This window comes from Dipodomys spectabilis, unplaced genomic scaffold, assembly GCF_019054845.1.
Source record: "Dipodomys spectabilis isolate Male_0828 unplaced genomic scaffold, ASM1905484v1 ptg000032l, whole genome shotgun sequence".
In the NCBI taxonomy this organism is placed as follows: domain Eukaryota; kingdom Metazoa; phylum Chordata; class Mammalia; order Rodentia; family Heteromyidae; genus Dipodomys; species Dipodomys spectabilis.
Window position 1 is genome coordinate 24,345,340 of NW_024870709.1, and position 16,910 is coordinate 24,362,249.

General features: G+C 41.7%; 1 pseudogene; it reads right to left on the reverse strand.

Annotated features, from left to right (window-relative positions):
* Window positions 1–1,978: 1,978 nt before the first annotated feature.
* On the reverse strand, window positions 1,979–6,389 carry LOC122105513 (annotated as a pseudogene).
* Between the last annotated feature and the right edge of the window lie 10,521 nt (window positions 6,390–16,910).

Below are 16,910 nucleotides of genomic sequence, written 5' to 3' on the forward strand. Positions count from 1 at the left end.
TTAAAATTTTTCAGCTCTCCATTGAATGTGAATGCGATCTTTGCTGGGTATATCAGTCTGGGTGGGCAGTTATTGGCTCTCAGGGCTCGTATGGTACTTTCCCAGGCCTTTCTTGCATTCAGTGTTTGTGTGGAGAGATCTGCAGTGATTCTGATTTTCTTCTCGTTGTAGTATAACTCCTTCATTTTTGCTGCATGCAAGATTGTTTCCTTATTATTCAGATCTATCATTTTTACTATAATGTGTCTAGAAGTGTTTCTACTAGGATCTTGCTTGTTAGGTGTTCTATATGCTTCTGTTATGTAGGTAAGATGTTCTTTTTTGAGATGGGGAAAATTTTTCACCAATTATCTTGTTGAATAGGTCTTGCATTCCCTTGCTTTTTTTTCTTTTTTTTGGGTCCGGTCATTGGGCCTGAACTCTGGGCCTGGGTGCTGTCCCTCAGCTCTTCAGCTCAAGGCTAGTGCTCTACCACTTGAGCCACAGCGCCACTTCTGGCTTTTTTCTTTTTGCTTATGCGGTGCTGCGGAATGGAACCCAGGGCCTCATGCATGCAAGGCAAACACTCTACCACTGAGCCACCTTCCCAGCCCCTTGCTTTATTTCTTGAGTCATTGCCTCCAGCATGTCTTGGATGTAGCTTTTGTCTTCCATTCCTGCTTTGCTCCCACTGGGGCTCTTCCCTTGGTGGATGCTGGCTTTTGGGGATAGCTTGCTATCCTGGGTGTTGATAAACCTTGTAATTTTTCTCTGTGATTTTCGCATGGGGATTCAGGGATTATTGGAGACTAATCTGAAATTTTGTTTTGATCAATAGGTGTCTGTCTTTGCTTGGTTGCTGTTTCTGTGCTAGTAGAGAAAGTCTGTACCTGATCTTGGTTCTGTTGGAAGCCGACCTCCAGCTGCTGGTCTGACCCACATAGGGTTCTCAGCTCTCTGCTGTAAATCACTGGCAGTTGAACAGCCTAGACTGCTCCTGTTTGCTCCTACAGGTGCTCTTGGCGAGATCAGATGTTCTGGATGTACTCTCCCAGATGCTGGAGTCTGCTATGGGCCCCTGATGTTTTTGTTTTTGATTTTGGCTGGTTGTGGGCTTGAACTCTGGGCTTAGACACTGTCCCTCAGCTCTTCAGCTCAAAGCGGCACCCTACCATTTGAGCCACAGCACCACTTCTGGCCCTTTCTGCTTATGTGGTGCTGAGGAATCAGATCCAGGGCCTCATGCACCCAAGACAAGCACTCCACTGCTGAGCCATCTTATCAGCCTGAGCTCCTTCCTATTATCAGGTGCTGGCGGCCTGTGTTGTCCAATTCCCAGCCTAGAATATATGGGTCGGGTTCTGGTGGGGTTTGGGCTTCTCTTGTCCTGAATCCCTGGATCTTTTGCTGTCACAGGCTTGATTCCCAGGGGGTGCAGTTCCCTGTTTTTCTCCCCTCTGCTGAGGCATATGCTCAGCTTCTGACTTCAGTTGGGAGGAGTTGGTTGTGTTGCTTAGGCACCGGATCCCCAGGCCTGGTCCCGGCTCCTGGCCTGGGGCATGCCTGTTGGACCTGTGCTGTTGTGTATCCCGCCTTGGTTATGCAGCCTGGAGTACACAGTTCAAATTTCTTCCACTATTGGGTATCTTGATCCAGGGGCGCTGTTCCTGGCTTAGGCATTTAAGCTCCCTTCCAGGGGCGCTTTTGCTCTAGCCTGGCCAGCTGAGTGTGCTCCACGGGCTGGTGGAGCTCTTGAACAGTTCCCAGTTTTAGTAGGTTCTGTGGTCCAGGTGTTGGGGGGTCTGGGTCAGGGTTTGGGGATTCTCACCAGCTCTGATCTCCCTTGAGGGATACACTGTCCCCTGCGGGGGTACTCACTCTAGAGCTAGTTATTGTTTCTGTGGGATGTAGGTCCTTGGTTGCCGTTGCAATCTGAGTTCAGTTAGGTGGTTGTGGGCTGGGCGGTGGTGGCTCTGCATGCTTCTCTTCTGTCTCTGCCTCAGTTGAGGCTGTTCAGGTCCGTGCCGCGGACTCGAGGGGTGGGGGAGGGACCTCTGTGCACGTTCTGAGCACTGGGGTTTGTCTCTCTTTGCGTTCTCCGGATCAGCACCAGTTCCTTGCAGGTCTTCTGCTCTGATGTTCTGTGGGTGTCCTGTGTAGCTCTGGGGTTCCTGCTGTGGGGCCGAGTGGCTTTGTCAGGATGGAGCCTCTTCTGCTTGGATGGAGAGTGAGGGGTAGGGGTGGGATCTTTGTGCAAGCTCCCAGCTCGGAGGTTTCTCTGTTCATTATGATCAGCGGGTTGACACCGGTACCTCAGGTGGCTTCTGCGTGGGTGATCTGCAGGCAGCCCTGTGTCTCTCAGACTCTGGCAGCCCCCGCCAGGCTGGCTGGTCGCCGCTTGGCGCGCTGCTGCATGGCCAATAAAGATTAAAGAGGGGTCTTCGCGCTTCTGTGTTCTGAAATTCTTCTTTTTCTCTCTTTCTTTCTTTGTTTTTTTCCACCTCCTGTTTTTCTCTGGGTGTTCATCTTTTTGTTGTTGTCGGTCTCTTGGGGAGATTAAGCATTGGAACTCAAATTCTCTTTTTGGTTGGGGAGAGCTGTGGCATTTCCCTACTGCCCTGTCGCCTTCTTGGTCCCCCCTCCAAGATGAGAGTTTCTTGAGCCTTGCTTCAAGATTGGCATTTGTTGGTTAATTGGGAGATGGAATACAGGGATTTTTCTGCCCAGTTGGCTTTGAACTGCAATCCTCAGATCAGACAAGTCTTTGCCACAAAACCCTTTATTATTTCTGATTAAAGCAACAAGAAGGTCAAATAGAAATATAGTTATTGTTGATTACATAAAATATTTTAGGATACTAATTGAGGTTAAGAGTAATTAAGGTAGGTGTCACTGAGGCTTTGTGATTACAACAAAGAATTCAGAAGTTGGTGTCCTTTGTAGCTCTATATCCAAGGCAGCTTACATAATAAACGGAAAAGTGGCATTTGAGTTAAAAGGTGTTCATCTGAAGGGCCTTGATTTGACATAAACAAATACTTAAGTGAGCTTTGGTTTATATAAATAATTACTTTCATAGATGGGACAGAAAAATGATTAATATTTACTTTATTTAAGTCACAGACAACTTAATTACATACCAAATTCAGGCCAATGGTGGCTATTGTGTGTTGCTGTTTCCACAGCGAGATCAGAGAACATGATGCCTGAGCAGAGAGTGGACTAAACCTTGCAGGTAGAGACAAAGTTTATTAGGAACACTACATGCTTATGTACAGCATACAGACAAAGAAAGTAAATCTTCAGTCATCAGACTGAAAAATGTATACACAAAGAAAATTAATCTTTACTCAGTAAACAGAGTTAATCTTTGTCAACAAATGTGAAGCAGTTTTACATAATCATAGGTTGCAAAGAACTAGCAAAGTGCAGGTGAGGTTTCTTACACACATAAAGGGAGTGTCGAGGTATTTTGTTGTTGTTGTTGTTGGTCATGGGGCTTGAACTCCGCCTGGGTGCTGTAGCTCAGCTCTTCAGCTCAAGGCAAGCACTCTACCACTTGAGCCACAGCAACACTTCCGGTTTTCTGGTGATTTATTGTAGATAGGAGTCTCACGGTCTTTCCTTATCCTCAGATCTCAGCCTCCTGAGTAGCTAGGATTACAGGTGTGAGCCACCAGCGCCAAGCTATTCTTTATGAAGTCATTCAGAGGAGCACAAAGAGCATCTTCTGCATGCCTTCCCCAAGGTTATGGCTGGCATTTGGACTGTTGCCCAGACTTTGAAGGAGTTTTCTCTTTCCTCCCTAGGTTGTGTATGCCAACATATGCAACCTCACAACATGCAAATCCTCAGATGGGATCACAAAAGAGGTACCTCCTCTGAGACAGTTGTGTACGTGATAGTGAGATTAGATTTCAGTAGACAAACAAGTCAGTTTTCTTTGACTGTAAATCAGCCCAAGAGTCTTAAGATTAGACAGCTGACAAGCCAATAGGATGTCTCTGGGAGACAATTTGGAAAATTGGGTAGGACTGTGGGTCTGTCACACTGCTCCAGGCATCCCCGGGGCTTTGGGATGGATCCCAATAATTAGGAGAGGGCATCCCCAAAAGTCCTAATTAAAGGGTATCAGGGGGGTCAAAGAGAGACTTTGGAGTCTCTGGGGAGCTTACAGAGAAGAAGGGAGGGACTCCTGGAGTCCCCAGGTCCATGTTGGGGTGCCTCCACCATGGACCGCAGTGATTACCTTGTCCTGAGGGCTTTTAGGTGGTGGGTGAAGTCATTCATCCAACAGCAAAGAGCCTCATTGATTTAGTGTAGCCTATTGAAAAAAACACTGTAGTAGTGTACTATTTGTAATTATTTCTTTTTTCTTCTTTTCCCCTTTAGTTTATTCCCTGTTGTCACTGTTTTTTATTTTGTTACCCTCTATCTTGTATATAAGTTTATCTGATTTGGGAAAGGGAAGGGGAATCACAGAAACAATGGGACAAAGGGTGAACCAATGCAACAGTAAACACTGGACAACTCACTGGGCACTATGTTGGAAATGAACTTTACAACTTGTGGGGAGGGAAGTTGGCGGGGTGGGAAAATGGGGGAAAATGAAGGAGGGGGTAACACTGTTCAAAAACAAAGTACCTAGCCGGGCGTGGTGGCTCACGCCTGTAATCCTAGCTACTCAGGAGGCTGAGGTCTGAGGATCGAGGTTCAAAGCCAGCAAGAAAGTCCGTGAAACTCTTATCTCCAATAAACCACTAGAAAACCAGAAGTGGCATTGTAGCTCAAGTGGTAGAGCGCTTGCCTTGAACTGAAGAGCTGAGGGACAGCACTCAGGCCCAGAGTTCAAGCCCCACGACCGACAAAAAACAAACACACACACACAAAAAAAACAAAGTACCTTACATATATAACTGTAACCCCTCTCTGTATCATCTCTAGAATAAAAAGAAGAAAAAACATTGCAGGACTGTGCAATTTTTCTCTCTGCCCTATGACAAGACACTGCTGCTCAAACTGGTATTTTCAGTCATGAGATAATTGTAGCAATTGACAGACAAAAGGAACTAAAATCTCTGGGAGCCATGCTGGGCACTGTAAGGGGTTAGGACTTAGACTTGTCTTATCAATGAAAAAACTTGAACTAATATTTAAAAGTTAAGTGGACTTATCACAGATGGAGTTCCAGCCTCCACAGGCTCATGAAAAACTTAAGTTCATTTGATAAGAAAGAACTGAATTGTCCCAGTTTGAAATAAACATTCTTGTTACGACAGTCAATGTGAAACCAGCTGACATGCTTAATAACATATAACACAAAATCATTCAACTGCAAGGTGAGAATGAGCTGAAAGCTAGGTATTACACCTTCCTACTGCTTAGGTTCTGTAAATGTATTCCGCTTGGAGGAGACAGGCACTGAAATATGCATGTGTTTAGATGAAATTACTGATGACAGAACCTCTTATGTTTCTATTTAGAGTAACAGTAGGCAATGAATCAGAAGTTAAAAATTATTTCACAACCTATCACACTTCAGTTTAATAAACAGCTTAGGCTCCAAATTTGATTCACCTGGTAGTAAAATGTAAGCCCTTAAAACAGAATGTGTACATGTATGTAGACATGTATTTTAAAGGAATCAAATAATTTTTGAAGCAGCTTTAGTGTGTCCTGGAAATTGGTGTGGAAAGGACATTGTATTAGCTTCATGGAAAGGATTAGTCAGCTTCTTGGTCAAAGGCTAATACATTAATCATTTGTCCAAGGCTAGAAAGGTACTAACAAGATGTAAATGATAAAGAAAAGAAATGATGGCTTTTCCTGGGAGTTGGTAGCTACAACTCAAGGGATTTTTAGAAGATGACACATGGCAGCTTTTCTTGTCTTTTTCTTTCCGAGTTGGTTCTGGTGAAAGAAGACATTCTTGCTCTTGAAATTTCCTTTTTTTAATTGTGAAAATACTGTACAGAGAGGTTACAATGACATGGGCAAGGTAATGAGTACATTTCTTAGCAAGCATTGTTGCCTCCTCCTTTGTTTCCCCTCTTACCACATTCATCCTAATCTTTGCTGATGCCTCCATGTCTGTTACTTCAAGCTGTCCTGTTGTCCTTTTTGTGTTACCTTGTCTTTGGTGGTCCAGGTCTCCTTTATTACCAATTAAAATCTTTGGAAACTCATCAGGATCCTTTTACTCTGAGAATCTGTCTTTGAAACTTACATACTGCCTCTGCCTGTGACTGAAAAGACCAACTGGAAGCCCTCACCAGTTCTCAGATACTGTTCCTTCATGACCCCAAACTCTTCTTGTCAGTGTCCAAAAAACCTAGCCAGGCTGCTCTGCCATCTATCACACACTGCTTTGTGCAAGAATCTTTAATGGCTAGATCATAATCTGTTACAAATTATTGATGATGATCGGGATGATGAGCGACCACCGGGAGCCCGTACTTCCCCTGGCCGGAGCTTTCTGGGGACCCCGCGAGGCTTTGGGGATGTGTGCGGCGGGCGGGTTCTGGGGATGAGTGGCCAAGTGGGGGGTCTTGAGCTCCAGAGGCTACTGGGAGGGTCGGCCGCTGCACTGCTCAGCTCCTGGGGCGAAGTGTCCTCCGAGGCACGGAGGGTCCCAGGGCACACCCACGGCCAGGGGACACGATCCCCAGTGCAGCTCCACGGGGCGAACCAAACGCAGCCTCCAGCGCCGCTACCACGGATGGCAGGTCTTGAGAGAAGTTCTTCACAGAAGTTACCATCACGAAGAGTTGACTACATTCCAGACTGACTGACAAGAACTGGGAAAAAGCATTTGGAAAAGCATTTGTAAATAGTAACATTATCAGGAACAGCCAGCGTCACCACACCTCACCAGAGAGCGACACTTCCAGCTATCACATTCAAGGTGAGCTCAATAAATGTTTGACCAAATATACCAGGGTAATTTTTAAATAGGTAATTTTGTACGGCTGGGTGAATGGTGGTACAAACATCCAACTGGCAGAAAATAAAGGTCTCCACTCTTTTTGTACAGCTCTAATTATGGAGTACTTGAAAATGCCAGTGTATCTTCTCTCTAGTGCTTAGAAGGGAACCTCATTCACAGTTACCAGTCTGTGGTCAGGACCTGCAGGATTCTGCATGAATCTAGGCAGAATCATCATCGAGGAACTAGCCCAGTCTTCTATGCCATGATTTGATGCTTGCTTCCTTTTTCTTCTCCAAGTGGAAAATTAGTCTATGTTGCATATTGCATTGCCTAAGGTTAGGAGAGAAATGGGGCAAGGTGGACACCAAATGTTGCAGTGCTGTTTCCCATGGTGAGTCTACAGTTTGTGGACATGAAAGTGGTGAATGAGTATGAAATGAGCTCAGCATCATTAGTCATCATAGAAATGCAAATAAAAAATTCTATATCACTTGACATCTATGAGGATGACGACTTAAAAAAAATTCAAAGCTAGATGTAGTGAAGCTCGCTAATCAGCATTCAAGAGACGACACAGGAAAATCATGAGTTTGAGACCAGCCTGAACTTCATAGTGTGTTTGACACCAGCCTGGCATTGGAGTGAGACTATTTCAGAAAATAATTGTGAAGCTGGGCATTGGTGGCTCACACCTGTAATTCTAGTTACTCAATAGGCTGAGATCTGAGGACTGGAGTTCAAAGCCAGCCAGGACCAAAAGCTGGAACAGTTGCTGTGGCACTAGCATTGAGCAGAAGAGCTCAAGGTAGACAGTATACAGGACCTGAGTCCCGGCTCCAGGACTGGCATAAAATGAAAATGGTCATGTTTGTGATCATTTGGGTAAATGCCCAAAAGTGGGATTGCTGGGTCATAGGGGAGTTCTATGTGGAGTCTTTTGAGGGAGCTCCATACTACTTCCAAAGTGGCTGAACAAGTTTACACTCCCACCAACAATACAGTAGGGTTCCCTTTTGGCCACATTCCCTTCCAGCATCTGTTTTAGAGTTCTTGATTATAGCCATTCTAACTGGGGTGAGGTGGAATCTCAATGTTGTTTTGATTTGCATTTCTTTTATGCCTAGCGAAGTTGAGCATTTCTTCATGTGACTATTGGCCATTTTTATTTCCTCTTCAGAGAAGTCTCTCTTAAGTCTTTAGCCCATGTATTAATGGGGCAGTTGTTTCTTTGAGGATTTGTTGTTGGGGGATTTAATTTTTTGGGTTCTAAGTATATTTTAGATATGAGACCTTTGTTTGTTGTATGGGTAGTGAAGATCTTCTCTGATTCTGTAGGCTTTCTATTGATCTTGCTGGCTATGTCCTTTGCCGTGCAGAAGCTCTGCAGTTTCATGCCATCCCATTTGTCCAACCTTTCTTTGATTTGTTGTGTTTCTGGATCTTTATTAAGAAAATTTCGGCCTGTGCAAAGGAGCCCTAGAGTTTTTCCTATTCCTTCCTGTAATGTTTTCAGGGTGTCTGCTTTTACTTGGAGGTCTTTGATCCATTTGGAGTTGATTCTGGTGCAGGGTGATATATAAGGATCTAGCTTTAGTTTTCTACAGGTGTTTTACCAATTTTGCCAGCACCATTTACTGAAGAAGCTGTCTTTCTTCCATCCTATTTTTTTAAGCTCCCTTATCGAAGATTAGGTGGCTGTGGGTCTGTAGGTTCATTTCTGGGTCTTCAGTTCTATTCCATTGGTCCTCAGGTCCGTTCTTGTGCCAGTACCAAGCTGTTTTGATTACTATGGCTTTGTAGTAGAGTTTGAAGTTTGGTATTGATATTCCTCTAGCACTAGTTTTTCCAGAGCCTTCATCAGAAAGGGGTGTTGGATCTTGTCAAATGCTTTTTCTGCATCTATTGAGATAATCATGTGGTTCTTATCCTTGCTCTTGTTGATGTGATGAATTATATTAATTGATTTGTGTATATTGAACCAGCTTTGCATCCCTGAAATGAATCCTGTTTGATCATGGTGTATGACTTTTTTTTGGTGAAGAGTTGAAGTCAATTGGCCAAAATTTTGTTGAGAAGTTTTACATCGATGTTCATCAAAGAAATGGGTCTATAGTTCTCTGATTTTGATGAGTCCCTGCCTGGTTTGGGGATGAGAGTTACAATGGCTTCATAGAAAAAGTTTGGTAGTGTAGTGAACTTTCACTTTCAATTTTATTGAAGAGTTGGAGAAGTATTGGTATGAGTTCTGCTTTGAAGGCCTTGTAGAATTCTGCTGTAAATCCATCCGGTCCTGTGCTTTCCCTAGATGGGAGGTCTCTTATTGCTATTTATATTTCAATGCTTAATATGGGTCTGTTAAATTGGTTTAAATCATCTTGGTTTAGTTTTGGCATGTCGATATTTGCTAGGAAATCATCCATTTTATCCACGTCCTCAAACTTATTAGCATAAAGGTCTGAGAAGAATTCCCTTATATGTTCTGTATCTTGGTTGTTTTTATGGTGATGTTTCCATTCTCTATGAGTTTGCTTATTTGTGTGTGTTCTCTCCTTTTTCTGATAAGATTTGCTAAGGGTCTGTCAATTTTGTTAATTTTTTCAAAGAACCAACTCTTTGTTTTGTTGATTCTTTCTATGTTTTTCTTGGATTTTAATTCTGATTTAATTTTAATTATTTGTTTCCATCTACTAGATTGGGGTTTAGCTTGCTGCTCATTTTTAAGGAGTTTCAGCTGTTTCATTAAATTATTGGTTTCAGATCTCTCCAATTTGTTGATGTAGGAACGCAGAACTATAAACTTACCTCTCAGTACTGCCTTTGCTGTGTCCCAGAGGAGCTGGTGATTTGTGTGCTCATTTTTGTTGAATATCATGAACATTTCAATTTCCTTTCTAATCTCTTCCATGACCTACTGATGGTTCATCAGTGTGTTGTTCAGCCTCCATGTGTTACAGGACTTTCTTTGGTGGCTTTTGGTGTTGAGTTCTAATTTTATTCCCTTGTGATTTGAGAGAATGCAGGACATAATTTCTGAATTTGGACAAGTTTGCTCTGTGACCTAAAATGTGATCTATTTTGGAAAATGTTCTGTGTGCTGCTGAAAAGAACATGTATTCTGATGTTGCTGGGTGAAATATTCGGTAGATGTCTGTTAAGTTTAGTTGATCTATGCAGTTGTTTAGATCTGAGGTTTCTCAGTTGAGTTTTTGCCGGGTTGATCTATCCAGTGGGAATAGTGGTGTGTTAAAGTCCCAACAATTAATGTTTTTGGAGCTATATGAGGTTATAGGGAAAATAGCATTTCCTGGATAAATTTGGGTGTTCCCTTGTTGGGGGAATAGATATTAAAATGGCAATATCCTCCTGAAGGAGAGATCCCTTAATAAGTATGTAGCGGCCTTCTTTATCTCTTCTCATCAATATTAATTTGAAGTCTATTTTTATCTGATATTAGGATTGCAACTCCCACCTGCTTATGGGGGCCATTTGGTTGGTAGATTTTATTCCAGCCTTTCACCTTCAGAATGTTTGTTTTTATGGGCAATGTGTGTCTCTTGAAGGCAGTAAATAGACAGTCTATGTAGCTTAATTGGAGAGTTAAGTCCATTGATATTGAGTTAGGAATGAGAGGTGTTTGGTAGTTTCTGTCATGTTATCCACCTTCTTGGGGGCTGTGACAACCAGGTTCTTCCTATGATTCTTGGATTCTCTGGGTGTGGATTTTTGGCCTTTATTGTGCTCTTGTTGGTTTTCTATGTGTAGGACATCTTTAAGTGTCTTTTGTAGGGCTGGTTTGGTGGAGATATACTGTTTCAGTTTTACTTTGCTATGGAAGGTTTTTATTTGACCAAAAGGGAAAGAGTTAAGAAAAACACACACCTAAAATAAAAATTATGAAAAAACCCCAATTTTTTTTAAAAAAAATTAAAAATTAGATAGAAAAAAGAGTTCTTTGATTTTTTGGGGGGTATAAGCTCTGCTCCTGGATGGCAAGCAGACTCCACCCTCCTTACAGCAAAGTCTCCACCCAGTACCTGTGTTACCTAGGCAACTGGCACACCTGGAAGAGGTCACATCTGCATCTGCTGAGATCACATCTGAATTTGATGTGGCCACACCTTTCTCCGCCCATACCCTAGATAAGGCCTAGCCCAGGCCCTCTTTCCCAGGCCTTTCCCCACTGCGTGGAGGGCCAACATAGCCTGGTGCTAGCCAGAACGATGAGCAAACCTACCCCTTACCTGAATACCACATGCGTGGTGTGGTTCTTACTTGGCAACCTCTTTTTAAAAACCTAACAGGGGGAGGAATCTTGTATCTCCCCTGTGTCCATAACCAGTCTCTTGGTGGAGTCTCTGGTTTGCTTGCGGTGTTTGGTTTTCCTGTGGCTTAATTGGTTTCTTAAGTCAGTTTGTTTGAACAGGCAGAAAAATGTTCTGCCTTACCGGGGACTTTATGATTCTCCTTCCAGGCTAGTTTAGTGGAAGGGAGATCTGCTGTGAGTATCACAGAAGAGGGAGATGGCTGTTCCCAATAGCTTGGAGTTGCTGTGATGAGGCTAAGTTGTGGGTAGGGTTGAAGCCTGTGAGCAATCAATAGCTTTTCCCTGAGGGGCTAGCTCCTCATATACTCACAGAGCCCAGCCGGGAGCCATTCTCAGGATTTATGTTTACTGAGTTTCAATTGTTAGAAAAGGGAACTTTTAAGCACTGTTGGTGAGGATATAAATTTATGCAGTCATTATAGAAAACAGAAGTTTCCAAATAAATAAAAAATTAGAAATACTTCCTCTGGGCATATACCCAAAAGAAATGAAATCAATATATTATAAAAAGACATTGTATCAATCCAGAGAAAATGAGCAATCAGATCCCACCCATGTCTATATTTTGTCCAGGACTATTTAATTATGCATACTTTATATTCTCTGCCACAGTTCTTCCTCTATTTGGAGCAAAACTTACATCTATATTCAAAAGATAAACTAAAATGCTTACTTTGTCCTTTCCAATGGAATACTCATGCCACATAATAAATCTCCTTTCTCAGCACTTACTGAATACTTTCCTCTTTGCTATATTGATGAGAATTGTTGGACTTGATATGTTGAAACCCCTGGAGTTGGGCCAATTGCCCACAACTCTGATTATATAAATATATGAATATTCATTTTTTAAAATGCCAGTATTTGGGACTGAGCTCAGGGCCTGGGTGTTATCTCTTGGCTCTTTTACTCAAAGCTTTACCATTTAAGCTATAGCTCTACTGTCAGCTTTTCGTTGGTTAATTGGAGGTATAGAGTCTCACATATTTTCCTGTCCAGGCTGGCCTCAAACCTCAATCCACTGACATGAGCCTTTTGAATAGCTAGGTTTATAGGCATGGGCCACTGGCATCTGGCTTAAATATCTTAATGTCACTGAATTTCACAACTGAAACTTATTACAAGAGTGGACTTTATGTTATGTACATTTTACCTAAAAAATAGAGTTTAAACACTGAAAGATCAATCTATTCAATTAATTAATTAATTCAATAGTTCTCAAAAGAAGTTTAAATGGTCAGTGAAGAAATGTTTGACATCCTTAGCCATAAAGGAAATGCAAATAAAAACTACACTGAAATTTGATGTCACTACAGTCAGACTGGCTGTAAAACAACAACAAATGCTGGTAAGGATGGGAGTAAAAAGAATTTTAAAATACTGTTAGTAGGAATGCAAATTCCATAGTACAGCACTATGGGATCAGTATGGGAATTCCTCACAAAAAGAATATAGTCTTAATATATCTTACTGAGCATATATCCAAAAGAATTAAGTCAGAATACAATAGATACACATTTACAATCATGTCTATAGCAGAACCGTTCACAATAGCCAAACTATACGATCTGCATAAGTACCCATTCATTGTTGAATGGATAAAGAAAATGTAGTAGATACATAATGGAGTATGTTTTAGCCATAAAGATGAATGAAATAATGTTGATCTTAAAATAATCATAATATTAATAATAATAATAGTAATCACCACCAAAAAGTGGGAAGTGAAGCTCTGGCCCAAGTGGCACAAAGCTAGCTTTGAGTACAAAAACACAAGGATAGCACCCAGGCCTTAAATTCTAGTCCCAGGACCAGCACCAAAACCAAAAAATGTAAAGGAGGATAACTACTCAGGAGGCCAAGATCTGGGGGTTATGGTTCCAAGCCAGCCCAAGCAGATAAATCTCCAGTTAATTGCTAAAAGTTGGAAGTAAAGGCATAGATCAAGTGGTAGACTGCCAGTTGTGAGCCAAAAAGCCAGGCGACAGTGGAGACCTAAGTTCAAGCAAAAAACAAACAGCAGAATCAAAAGTTGTAGCTGGAGATCATCATGTGAAGCAAAGTAAACAAGATTCAGAAACATAAATAGCTCACGGTTTTTCTTGTATGAAATCTGGAAAAACATACACGAGTAAACAGCAAGGTATAGCTGGGGGAGGAGGAACTAGCAGCAATGGGAGGGAGATAAAGATTGTGGTGGTGATGTTTATATGATCAAAGTGCTTTACACACATGTATAAACACAAAAGTATAAAGCCCATTAAAACAAAAAGAAGAGATAGGTAGGAAACAGTAATAGAGGGGTGTTTGATTATGTTGTATACATATATAGAAAGATCACAATGAAACAAATGTACAACTAATACATGCTTCATAAAGAAGTTTAAAAAGTATGGTAAGTGAAGCCAGGCATTGGTGGCTTATACCTGTAACCCTAGCTGCTCAGGTCTTGGATGGTCATGAGACTTTTATCTGCTTTTTTTCTGCCAGAAATGTCATAGTGACTCAAAGTGATAGAGCACTAGCCTTGAGCACAAAAGCTGAAGAACAGTGCTTAGGTCCTGCGTTCAATCCCTAGGACTGGCGTGCATACATTCTCATATTCATGTACATAGACAGACAGATACACACACACACACACACACACACACACACACACACACACACACAGAGTATGCTAAGTGAAAATAAAAGCCAGACAAAAATTTTTACTTAATATACGATTACATTTATTCAACTGAGTATGTAGAATAAACACACTACAGCTCCTATAGCTCTGAGTAGTGACTTTGGGCACAGCATTTACCATAATGGAGCTAGAAGTACCCATGTTTCTTCAGGTTGCTCAAGAGTAGGGAATTGAAGCAGGTGCTATTTAGATAACAAGATATGCTTTAATCACACTCTGTGGTTTTCCTCTCACAGCAGGAGTTATCTCTATCAGGTTATCTCAGACGCTGTTGATAATGGCTTTATGGTTTGAATTGATTTCTGTTAGTGGCTGTTCTAGTAGAGGTGCAGTGAAACACTTGTCTGCTAATTAGACTGCCATGCATGTCTGATGCAGGATCTGGTACTTCATGTGAACAGGTTCACACAAACTTTTTTGTGGTTTTTCTACCTACCAGTCCTTCAGCAGCTATTTGTTTGATAAGGCATATGCCATTGTGTGTGTGTGTGTGTGTGTGTGTGTGTGTGTGTGTGTGTGTGTGTGTGTGTGTATGTGATTTATGTGATGTGCTACATAGGTGAAGAGGGACAGGTGTATTATTCTTCCCTGGTGCTACAGGGCACATAGGAGCAGGAACTCGGACCCTCATACCTGCTTCAATTATGCTTGTCGAAGGACAGGGAAATAGCCAGGGACTTTTCCTCCTGGGATTCTTATAGTTATAGTGCTTACCAGAGATGGATAAGTGTAGTTTATGATTGTCCAGGTGTTTTTCTCTGGAGCTTCTTAGGGGAGGTGATAAGTCATTGTCCTCCCTTCCCTCCCTCCCTTCTTCCCTCCCTCCCTCTTTCCCTCCTTTCCTCCTTCCTTCCTTCCTTCCTTCTGACCTGCCTGTGTATCCATCAGCTTCCATCTCTATCTTTGCCACTAACTTTCTCTAAAGTTAATTCAGTGTAATTAGGCTTGGGGGAAAAGTAAGCTGAAACAGAGGACATGTTATAATCAACATAGCAGGGAGAACCTTCATTCTAGTTTCAGAATGAGTACACTTCCTAAAACCAAGTCACAGAAAAGCTTTGAGCACCTTTCCTTTGTAGTGGTTATTCTTCTTCAGACAACTCAGCCTATATGCCTATTTTCTCTTCATACCTTATATATTATTTTAGGCTATTCATATTCTTTTCCAGGAATGAGTCTGCTGTGAGCCAAGAGGATGAGAGGGAGAGTGAAAAGTTGTTAGTCATTTTTTTTTTTTTTTTTTACTGTTAACAAGACTTTGTTAATAGGGTGCATGACTGCCATTGTTGTATTAAGTATGTAGTGAACTGGGAAGAATTATCTATCCTGGAAGAAGTTTTCTGGATAGTTTGGCTATAGTCTTTGTTGCTTGCTGTCCACAGAGCCTCATGTGTGGAGAAGCTAGGGACTTCTTCCTGTTTCTCCTTTGTGCACTTCTGTGTCAAAAAATGAGAAGGAAGTAGCTATATACGAGATGGTCACTGAGCCACACAACCTATGTAAATAGGAAGCTGAACTCTCAGATGTTATGACCTTTTAGTTCATTGCTTATTCTAATGATTGCTAGGTTTTCAGAGTTGTGTTTTAATATTTGGCTAGTTAATTATCATGATAATGGTGATAATTCTCACATTTTAATTTCAAGCAATTTATGTTCAATAAGTAATGTATCAAAGTATACTTTCATAAATTAGCACCCTGGATGAGGTAGGTGATTCAAGAAGCTTGCTTAGAAAACATGCCTTAAGAGAGTGTATTTTCTACATACCAGGGCATGATAAATTATATAAGACTCTAGGCATTCACCCAAAGAAAGGTACTCTTCTGGGAAGGACACAAAAGCACAATGCTTATGTGCCTCTGATCATATAAATAATGTTTATCCATGGAAAGAAGAGTTTTTTCTTTGTTGTTGTTTTTGTTTTCTTTTCCTTTTAATTTATCTGGCTTTGGGGGAGAGTAAGAGCAGCACAAAGGGTGATATTCACTGAACACTGTTGAAAATGAACTATACATCGTGTATGTAGGGATGGGAGGGAAAAACTGGGAGAGAGGAAGGAATGACAGTCATCAAAAAGAAATGTTTATCTGAGTTACGTTCCTGTAGCCACCTTTACAATAACAATAATAAATTAAAAATAATATGTAACTTAAATGAACTCCAGGAAATGGAAACGAGTTTTTTCTTTGTTGTTGTTTTTTCTTTGTTCATCTATCTGATTTGGGGAGGCCAAGGGGAGACACAGAAATGGAGAGACAAAGGGTGAACAAATGCAGCAGTAGTACTTACTAGACACTCTATTGAAAATGAACTGTACAAGTATAGGTGGTGACGGGAGGTAAGAGTCAGGGAAGGGGTAACATAGTCCAAAAAGAAACGTACTCATTACCGAACTTATATAACTGTAACCCCTCTGTACATTACCTCTACAATAGCAATAAAATGTATTAAAAATAATAAAGTGTATTTTCTATGTAATCATGTTTTTTTTTTTTTGTAGGTCGTGGGGCTTGAACTCTGGGCCTAGGTGCTGTCCCTCAGCTCTTCAGCTCAAGGCGAGCGCTCTACCACTTGAGCTACAGCGCCACTTCTGGTTTTCTGGTGGTTTATCGGAGATAGGAATCTCACGGTCTCTCCTGCCCGGGCTGGCTTTGAACCGCGATCCTCAGATCTCAGCCTCCTTAGTAGCTAGGATTACAGGCGTGAGCCACCAGCGCCCGGCTGTAATCATGTTTTTATTGTGTGAAAAGTGGACTGAAATTTAAAAAGCTCTGTTTCTGTTGAGGATGGAGTAACACGATCAACTTTATCCTTTTACCTAAGACAACCACGCAAATCAGATACAACAATTATTTTTGAAGCCCTGGCCAACAGGCAGTGAATATAACTGAAAAATTGGAAGTAGAACGTGGTCACTGCTCTGCTCAGTGTCCAGGGAAATTGAATCCCAGCTGAGTGGATTAAGTGACATAGGAATGTAGACTGGATG